We start from the raw sequence: 10,677 nt of genomic DNA on the forward strand, positions 1-10,677 counted from the left end.
ATCAGATTGGAATTCTGACTTTTTAATTCTCGACAGATAGCAGGTGTCGAGGTAGCTATCGAGAGGTGTCGAGCTTTAAAAATTCTGCACTTCAACTTGCTTTCTCTTGGACAGACTTGATGACTTCAACACTTGAGCTTGAAACATTGTTTCTTGAAGTATTGAAAACACCTAGAACTACCCAATTACAAGCAGAGTGCGTTTTGTCAAAGGATTAGCCAATTTACATAACTAAGTGACATATGTTCTTAAACACATTAAAACATATATGTCCTAACACCTTGGATACAATATCTAGAGTAACTACGATGCGCGTTCCTCGAATGCGAGTAATAAAATGAGGTACTGAAGTATTGAATCAGTGTATATTGGAGTAAAACTCCTGTATGATCATGGAGGGACAAGTGACCTGGATGCCACACAGTGACTCCTAACCTCAATTGTAGATGATAGTAGGAAGGTCAGTATCAGAAAAATTCGATAGAATGACTTGGTGTTCTGAATGAATGCTGTGTCATGAAAAGTTTTTTGAGAAGTCCGTCTTGGCTTTCTCATCACAGAACTTGACATGGGAGGGGGTAGGATCAGAGGAAGATGTCCCAGAATGAAGAGGGTTTTGGGACGGGGTAGAGCGAGAGAGACAGAAAAGCACCAAAATTTTATTTTCAAATGATAGAAATAAGATTGGTATGTATGCATGAAAATTCATGAGCGTGTGATATGAACATAAAAAGCATCGTGGGCTTAGCCCAATCCAAACCTAACAGCACACAGCAATTCAACATATAGCACACATCTATAATGCATGAAAATATAGTTAAAATGCAAATGTTATGCAATGCATGATGATTTAAAATCACTTAAACAAAAACCCATCCCAAAAATTTTGTAAAAACCTCAAAAATTTTGAAAAATCTCAAAAAGTTTCAAAAACCCCAAAGGATAGGACAAAAGATATGAAATGCATGATTAATGAGTGAGAAAGCATCATACTAGAGAAGAAAAATGATCTAGAGGCCGAAGATCTCTTGGGAATGAGGTTTGGAGTGAGAGAGAAAGGTTTTGGGAGGTGAAAAGACATAAACTATCGAGAGAGATCAAGGAGAAATGAGAGAAATGTCACACGGACCCTATATATAGAAATCCCAGTTTCTAGATGGATCGAGAGGTGTCGAGAATACAAAAGCGAGAAATAGCTATCGAGGATCTATCTAGAGGTGTCCACAGCAAAAGGGTCTCGATGGATCAAGAAGCTATCGAGCATCCAAAAAGTTCCTTGATGGATCGAGTAGCTATCGAGAATGCGATAAAAAGAAGCTAAAAGTGTTTAATAGATAGCCTAGCTGTTGAGAGGTATCGAGAAGCTATCGAGATTGTTTAAAAATAGTTTTTCAAAAAGAGAAAAATACAGATATGAATGCAATCAAGCATGCTACTCAACCAAAGATTCAACCAACATTTTAAGCTCTTAAAATTATCTCTCAACAAGAAAAATGTCAAGCACATAGATCCAAAACACACATACACACTAAACAAGTCTAACCAATTTCATATTTCAAAAACAAGTTAAGACAATTTAGTGAGCATACATTAACACATGTATTACTTGTGATGGCTAAATCACATCGTACCTACACATGTATCAAAAGTAGCAAAGAATATTGCGTGTTGTGTGTGAAAAACATTGCAAGATTGCATAAGTGTCTACATGTTATGACGATTTGAGATATGAGAAAATCACTTTAAGTCACACACAATCATAATTGTTTGATAGGGACTATCTTCTTCGAGGTACATCCTATAACTCCCACATCTCCTAGAAGACACACTTGCAATCATATATAAAGCATTTTGATTCTTTTGCTTTTCATTTTTCTTTGCATATTTTTCTTTTAAAGCAAACCATGCATGGGCATATAAGAGATAGGAAAGAAATACCCAATGATGTCAAGTTTTTGTCATTCCACCTTTGCTATGCCGAAGCATACAAATGTCATTTCCTGATTGGTGAGCAACAGTGGTGAGATGGTTATTTATGCTTTTCTCTTAGGATTTTCTAGTCATTCCCATCAAAAAGAGTGATACGAGTGTTAAGTACAAGAGATTACTTAATCTTACTCACCACAAACACAAGCTACAAAGCTCACTTGCTTAGTTGAGCATAGAGATACTCATCTAAGTTACAAAAGATATAAAGTTTAGAAAACTTTGTTTCAATGGCCATTCAAGGTACACAAGTACCAATGTACACAAACACACACTGTTTTTGTATTTTTTCTGATTTTTCAATTTTTTTTTTTGAAAAACAAAATAGATCAAAACTGAAATTAAACAAACAAAAAAATGTTAAACGAAGCAATGCATAAAACTAGATTGACTCAAAATAAGAAAGCAAAATACACAAGTAATGCAAAATCAAAAACAAGAAGGGGAGAGAGAAAAAAGTGATTAAATCACTTTGAGAATTTTTCCTTCCACACATTAGAAGAACCTTTCCATTTAGTAAACCCTTGATCCGGTGGTGAAGGGGAAGAATTGAAATCGTTTAAGTTCGAAAGGAACATGAGAGCTTTGAGAAGATCTCCAAGAGGAGCAAAGGAGGATGAAAACTAATTCTGGTTTCCCGATAAGATCATACTGTTGCTCTGTTGAGTGGCTAACCATGTATAGCAATTAGGTCGAGTATGTCCAGCTACACCACAGTGATGACAGAGATGCTGCTTCTTCTGTTTAGGCTTTTGAGTGTTTCCCTTCTTAGCCCTAGGGTTTTTGATCTCTTTCTTATCCTGCTCAGGGGGTGCTCTTAAGATAGATTTACCCTTTTCTATGTTCTCACTAGCTAACACATTTTGCACATCACTGTTTTCAAATTCAATATTATTACTAGGAGGAGCAAAAACAGTAGTTTTAGCAGAAGCAATACTAGGAAAAGAGAAACCATACCCTAAACCGGTTTGATCAGAAGAAGATTTCTGAAGACTAAGCATCTCATCAAGCTTTGCACTTGAAGTCCTTTCCAACTGAGCTCTGACTTGGAAAATTCTGCCTCAAACTTCTTGGTCTTTTCAGCCAAGAAATTATTCTCAAATATCAGTGCTCCAATGGTCTGATTGGGTTCATTAAACTTTGTCGAAATTTCATCTTGTTCAAGCTCCACTTCACTGAGCTTCTTGGTGGCCAATTTATACAACTTCTTATGTTTTTCAAAGACCTTGTATAATTTTGCATAAGCTGTGTGGATGTCATCTTGTTCATCCATCTTCTCAAATTTAGACTCCACTAAGTTTTCTTCTTCATCCACATCTTTAACCATCCTTTTAGTAGGATTTACAGTGGCAGTGAAGGCATTTAGGATTCCATCATCCTTATTGTTGGAGTCATCTTCAGGCTCGATATCGCTTAAAGTAGTAGCAAGTGCCTTGCTCTTCCCAATGGTCTTGAGATATGTAAGGCACTCTTGTTTGATGTGTCCGAAACCTTGATATCCAAAGCATTTTGGTCCTAAGGGAATAGTCTACTAACCGCCATCCCTAGCATCCTTCTTTCCTTTGTCCTAGTTCTTGAACTATGATGAGCTAGACTACTTGTGGTCTTTATCAAATCCTTTAGCATTGGCATTCTTCATAAACTTTTTGAACTGCCTCGTGATATAGGATTTCATTTTAGAATCTTCATCATCTGAAGACTCATCTGTGTCACTGCTCTTGGCCTTTAGTACCATGCTTTTTCCCTTACTAGATTTCTCTATCTTTGTCAAACCCAACTCATAGGTCTGCAAATTTCCAACCAACTCTGTCAAAGAAATTTTGTCAATATCCTTTGATTCCTTAATCGCGGTGATCTTGGCATGAAATCTCTTGGTTAGAGATCTAAGCACCTTTTTGACAATCTCGGATTCCGAAATGGTTTCCTCAAGATTAAAGGTTGAGTTCACTATGTCCTTGAGCTTGGCATAGAACTCATCAAATGACTCATCCTCCTCCATCTTGATCTCTTCAAAGCTCGTAGTAAGCCTTTGAAACTTCAAATCCTTGACAGCCTTAGTTCCTTCATAGGTTGTCTAGAGGATGGTCCGTGCTTCCTTAGCAATTTCAATAGAGGATATTTTCTTGAACTCCTCATTCATGACTGTACTGAATAAAGCATTCAATGACCTGCTGTTGAAATTAGCCGCCTTGATCTTAGCATCATCCCAATCGGCCGGTGCTTCCTTTGGCTTGGTCTAGCCTATCTCCATAGCTTGCCACACTTTTTCATCTAATGACTACAAAAAAGCTTTCATGTGTACTTTCCAGTATGCATAGTTAGTGCCATTAAATAAAGGAGATATAATAAGAGACTGTCCTCTATCCATGAAAAACAGGGGTCAATGGATCACATAGCAAAGATTAAAACCTAATCAGAGTGTGTCTGCTCTAATACCACTTGATAGGCGAAGAATGTATTGACCCATTATGATAAATTAACCAATTAATTAGCCAAGTTAATTAATTAATTCAATTTACATGCAGTAAGCGTGGTAGTACAAAGAAATCACCAACTAAGTGAAAATGTAGCGGAAAATAAATTGACACAGTGATTTGTTTACGAATGGAAAAAACCTACACGGCAAAAATCCCACCAGGTGATTTTAAGGTCACCACTCTCGAGAATTCACTATTATTACAATAAGCGGATACAAGCAAAGAAATCTTAGTACCTTATACCAACCTACAGTTGAACCCTTATCCCAATACCCAATTGGACTTGTTCTGTAGTGACAATCTCTCCTTTTAATGCATAGCTCCCAGTACGTGACTAACAAATTCGATGTGTAGATCCTAGTATGCGGCTTACTCACCAACTTGAGAAAGATGTTAGCTGCAAAGTTCTTCAGTTCATCAACACGATGAAGATCATGAAGCTCCTTGGTTACAAAACCCTATGGTGTACAAATACAGCAGTTTCTTGAATATAAAGATGAACTAGGTCATATGTCTCCGATTGATAATATGCTTGTGAAAAACATTTTTCATTGAGTTGCATTAGCTGTGACACCCCTTAAAACAATCTTTATATATGTTTAGGGTTGTGAGAAAAGAAAGCTCAAACATCTATTCACAGATTGGACTGAAATCAGCTTTAAAAAACTGTATTTCATAAATCTCGATAGATACCCTATCTGTCGAGCAGCTGTCGAGCATTGAGCTGAAACAGCTTTTTAAATCTTGATAGATACTAGCTATCGAGCTAGCTATTGAGATTTAAAATCCAGCACTTCTTCACTTAATTCTTGGACAGATTTGCATGACTTTAATACTTGATCTTGAAACCTTGTTCCTTGAAGCATTAAACACATCCTATATCTACCCAATTACAAGTAAATTGCGTTTTGTCAAAGGATTAGTCAACTCTATATTAAAATATGTTCCTAACAATGATTCACATATGTCCTAACATTTATATTATTTTTCCAATCTTTTTTTAGTTTTTTTTTTCCCATCCATACGTTTCTTCTTCTTCATTTTCTCTTGTTTTTTCTCCTTCACACACGTACACCCACTCCTTCTCTATCTTCACGTTTGTTTTACTTTTCTTTTTCTAGTTCCTTATCTCCAGAACATATCTCCAACTCTCCCTCTTTCTCTTTCTTTCTCTCTCTCTTACACACACACACACAAATCTCTCTCCCTTTATCTCACACAAACGAATTCTCTCTCTCATGCACACACAGACCACCGAGGAGAACAAAAGCTAGAGAGAGTTGGCCTTTTAAATTGGTGTTCATGCACGCCGCTTGGTTCGCTGTATCGCTGCTCGTCCTCCTCCCCACTTCTAAGAACATGCAACTTAATCACCATATAGGTCAGATCGGCATTCTACATTTTTTTTTTTTTTGGGTTCTGTTTTGATTAGTTTTATTTTATATGAAAGATAGTATTTTCTCTTTGTTTTGATTGTTTACCTCTTGAGTTCAAAGACGCACACGTGCGAGAAAGAGAGAGAGAGAGAGAATTTGGGATGAGTTTGTAGCTGTTGTGAATATTAAGTAAAAACTAAATATTTTAATTGATTGGTTGAATTTTTTATTCCCATAAACTGTTTTGCTAATGAACAGTAGGCCATTAGAGCAAGAGAGCCACTGTTCATTAGCAAACAATTTTTTGCTAATGAACAGTGATTTAGAGACTGTTGGAGTAACCTTTTGTGAGTTTACTCTCCAAATTTTGGGTTTAAAGAGCTTGTTGGAGATTTTCTAAAATGACCAAAAGACCCTGAAACCTCTAAAATAATCCAAAATACCCAAAAATATTTAAAACAACCAAAATACCCACAAAAACATCTAGAATGACCAAAATACCCCTAAACTTCTAAAATGACAAAAAAAAAATCTCAAAACTTTTAAAATGACCAAAAATATCCCGAAACCTCTAAAATGACCAAAATACTCCAAAAACCTATAAAATGACCAAATACCCCAAAATATCTAAAACGACCAAAATACTCTCGATACCTTTAAAATGATTAAAATACCCCTAAACCTCTAAAATGACCAAAAAATCCTAAACTTCTAAGCTGACAAAAATACACCCAAAACCTCTACAATGACTAAAAATAACCCAAAACCCCTAAAATGACCAAAAATACCCCAAAACCTCGAAAATTACCAAAAATACCATCAAACCTCTAAAATGACCAAAATAGCCCCTGAAATATCTAAAATGACCAAAACACCCTCAAAACCTTTAAACTGACCAAATTACCCCTGTAGACGCTCAATTTTGCACCCATAATTTAATCTTGGAAGATAGCTTAAATGATCATTCATATACCTGAAAAATCATAGTTGCATTACATGAATTAATTCATTCATTGCATATCATTAAAATGATCTTAAGATTCTAAAGGTTGCGACGGTATGCTCGATTCCCAAATTAGACCATCGGATTGAAAGATATCACAAGATTAAATTTTCACAGTCTGCATGCATTGTATGGGGTGAAGCCGATCACATGTGATTAATTGAAATTAATTTTGATTGGTTAATGATTAAAATTAATTAAATGAATTTTTGTGATCGGTTAAGTATTTTTCTTAAAGTGAGATTTGTTGCATAGGATTAAAAACAAATAAGCTGATAATATTTAAAGACGGTAGATAATTAGGCTTTTAGGATAATTATATTCAAAATAATTATTTCAAAAATCCTAATTATCACTTTGAGACGAGGTTTATTATGAAAATAATTCTAAAATTTGTCCAAATACAGTTTTACACTTGGAAAACACTTTAAAAACGTGCTAATCAAGTAGCAGATTTCAGATTCGCATTCCAAGGAACTTTTGGCATAGTAGAATTCGAAATTCGGACTAGGCTATTTCTGGAAAAGTTGTAGGGAATCAAATTTTCCTTCAGCTGTAAAAATTTTAGCTTAATCCGAATTTGTAGTAAAAGGATATGATCAAAATACTAAATATTGTTCTGATCTAAAAAATCAGCTTACTCTTATCCAAATCTCATTTTTTTAATGATTTTCCCCATTCATTTTTTGCTTATTTTTTAAGCTAATTGGACTTAATTTTTAAGCAAATCTAGCTTATTTTCTAAGCAACTAACACCTTATAAATAGGGGAGGCCTCCCAACATTCAGCACCCCTCTTTCTGACCTCTTTTTGAACCTGTCTTTCTGATCCTTCTTTTGCTGACTTCTCTCTCCCCTAACGTTAAAGAAGTTCTGGAAGCCCTACTTTTGGAACTTCTTTTTTGTTAAGAGGCTTCACTTAAATCCTTAAAAAAAAAATTGTTTCACTTTGAGGAACTCTTTCCTTGAGGATTAAGTTCATGCAGGTATAACTCTAACTTTGTTTCCATAACATGCTTTCATATATGTTTTAGTTTCCATGGACATGATGTTTTCTTTTGGGTTTAAATAATGATGTTTCTCATATGTTGTCACATGTTCTCTTTTGCTTTCAAAAGTTTTCACATGATTAATTGATGAACATGTCTAGCTCTAGGGTTGAATCTTGCCTTAGAATTTTAGATATGCAATTTTTCTTTGTGTGTGTGTGTTTTTTTTTTTTTGAAAACTAAAATCAAATTTGCAAGTTTTCTTCATTTTTGTTTTTTTATTAAGAGTCAGTTCTATATTTTTTTTCTCTTTGTTTCTTTTTCAAAGTTATTTAAAAAAAAAAAAATACAGATTTGCATTGTTACAAATAAAAATCTGCTCTGTTTTTAATAAAAAACCAGATCTGCATTTTTCCAAATAAAAATCTGCCCTATTTTAATATAAAATCTGATCTGCATTTTTTCAAATAAAAATCTGCTTTGTTTTTTAATAAAAAAAAAAATTCTGATCTCCATTTTTTCCAAATAAAAATCTGCTTTGTTTTTAATAAAATAAAAAAAAAAAGATATGCATTTTTCCGAATGAAAATCTGATTTGTTTTTAATAAAAAAATCTGATCTGAATTTTTTCTAAATAAAAATCTGCTTTGTTTTTAAATAAAAAATATGATTTTCATTTTTTTAAAATAAAAATCTGACCTTTTTTTTAAAAAAATCAAAATTAAATCTGCATCTTTCAATAAATTTTTTTTTTTCAAAAATTTTTTTTTCCACATTAACAAATCCGAATCATATCTGAATTTTTATTTTAAATCCATTCTTTTCTTTTAGTGAGCAAAACTTATGGCAATAAAATTGCGGTCGATACGAAATTTGTAAAAGCTTTTCTCAATTTTTCTTGGACTAAAAGAAAAATGAACAAACATATATCAGTGACAACTCCTCCCCTTTTCTCTTCTATCTTTGAGTTGAGAATCACAGTTTTCTCCTTTCTAATGTCATCTAAATAATATATGTGAAGATGGCTTACCTGAATTTCATACTAAACTACATTATTATAGGAATTTGAATGTAAAGATGTTAGAATTATCACAAATAGCTTAAATTTTTCAGAAGATGGGTAAATTAACATGGTACTAAAACAAGAGAGTCTGGAGTTCGATTCACTATTTTACTCTACACTCGAAAATTTTGTCAAAAGAGATGTCACTTTTAATGTCTTCATTTGTTAGATGCAAAACAGTTTGTCTTGGTTACGTACCTTATAATTTATTTTATCAAAAAATGCAACCAACAGTTATCAAGCCTATTTTACATATGCACCTAATTAATGATAATTTTACACGTAATTCATATCTTTGGGAGCGAAGAGTTTGATTTAACACTGTGGCTTCATTCACCAGACAGTGATAGTGATCTTAGTGTCAATGATATGTATAAATTACCCACCAATGTTTGGAAAGTATCAATGAAACTTTTCCCTTAACTATGGAAAAAGTTTCATTCTCCAACTAGCTAGTGATAGCGATTTCTTCTCACAAAATAAAAAAACTATTGATAGTGATCTTAGAGTCAATTATATGGATAAGTTACATTTCAATGTTTGAAAAGTGCTATTGTATTATTAATTACTGCCAGAAATTCTAGGAACACATAAAAAATCAGAAACAATCAATCACAACCTACCATGTAAGACAGTTATGATAAAAGTTATTACTTTATATATGGCCACTTGATGAGGGAGATGATAAGATAAGGTATATAACCAAGACAAACCGTTCTAATAGACTATCTTTGGTTGCGTTTCGTAAGTATATTTGAGAATATATGCATTCATTCATTTTTTTTTTTAATAGATTATCTTTGGTGTTATTTTGAAACTTTTAATGAAGGTTGATTTTTTTTTTCAACCATTAAGTAGGTCTCTTACATTAATTAACCCCAAATATAAAGCTTTATAATGATACAATTGACTATTATATTTTCTGATTTTCTAGAAGAATGTGAGCAAAAAATTTGGATGAGATTTTTTCAATTTTTTCTTGGACTAAAAGAAAAATGAACAAACATATATCAGTGACAACTCCTCCCCTTTTCTCTTCTATCTTATAGTTGAGAATCATTGTTTTCTCCTTTCTGATGTCATCTGAATGATATCTGCGAAGATGGTTTACATGAACTTCATACTAAACTACGTTAATATAAGAATTTGAATGTAAAGAAGTTAGAATTATCGCAAATAGCTTAAACCTTTCAGATGATCGGTTAATCAACACGGTACTAAAACAAGAGAGTCTGGAGTTCGATTCACACTGTTTTACTCTACAATCGGTAATTTTTCAAAAGAGATGTCACTTTTAATGTCTTCATTTTTTAGATGCAAAATAGTTTATCTTGGTTACATACATTATCCAAAAATGCAAGCAGCTGTTATCAAGCCTATTCTACGTATGTATTTAATTAATGATAATTTTTAACGTAATTCATATCTTTGGAAGCGAAGAGTTTGATTAAACACTATGGCTTCATTCACCAAACAGTTTCACTCTCCAACTAGCTAGTGATAGCGAATTCTTCTAAAAAACAAAAAAATAGTGATAGCAATCTTAGTGTCAATGATACGTATAAGTTATCGATCGAAGTTTGGAAAGTTTGGAAAGTGTCAATGAAACTTTTCCCTTAATGAAGGGAAAAGTTTCATTCTCCAACTAGCTAGTGATAGCGAATTCTTCTAAAACAAAAATAAAGACTAGTGTTAGTGATCTTAGAGTCAATTATATGGATAAGTTACATTTCAAAGTTTGGAAAGTGCTATTATATTATTACCTAATGCCAGAAATTCTAGGA

Source organism: Quercus suber, unplaced genomic scaffold (genome assembly GCF_002906115.3).
Source record: "Quercus suber isolate HL8 unplaced genomic scaffold, Cork oak 2.0 scaffold_418, whole genome shotgun sequence".
NCBI classification, from domain to species: Eukaryota; Viridiplantae; Streptophyta; class Magnoliopsida; order Fagales; family Fagaceae; genus Quercus; species Quercus suber.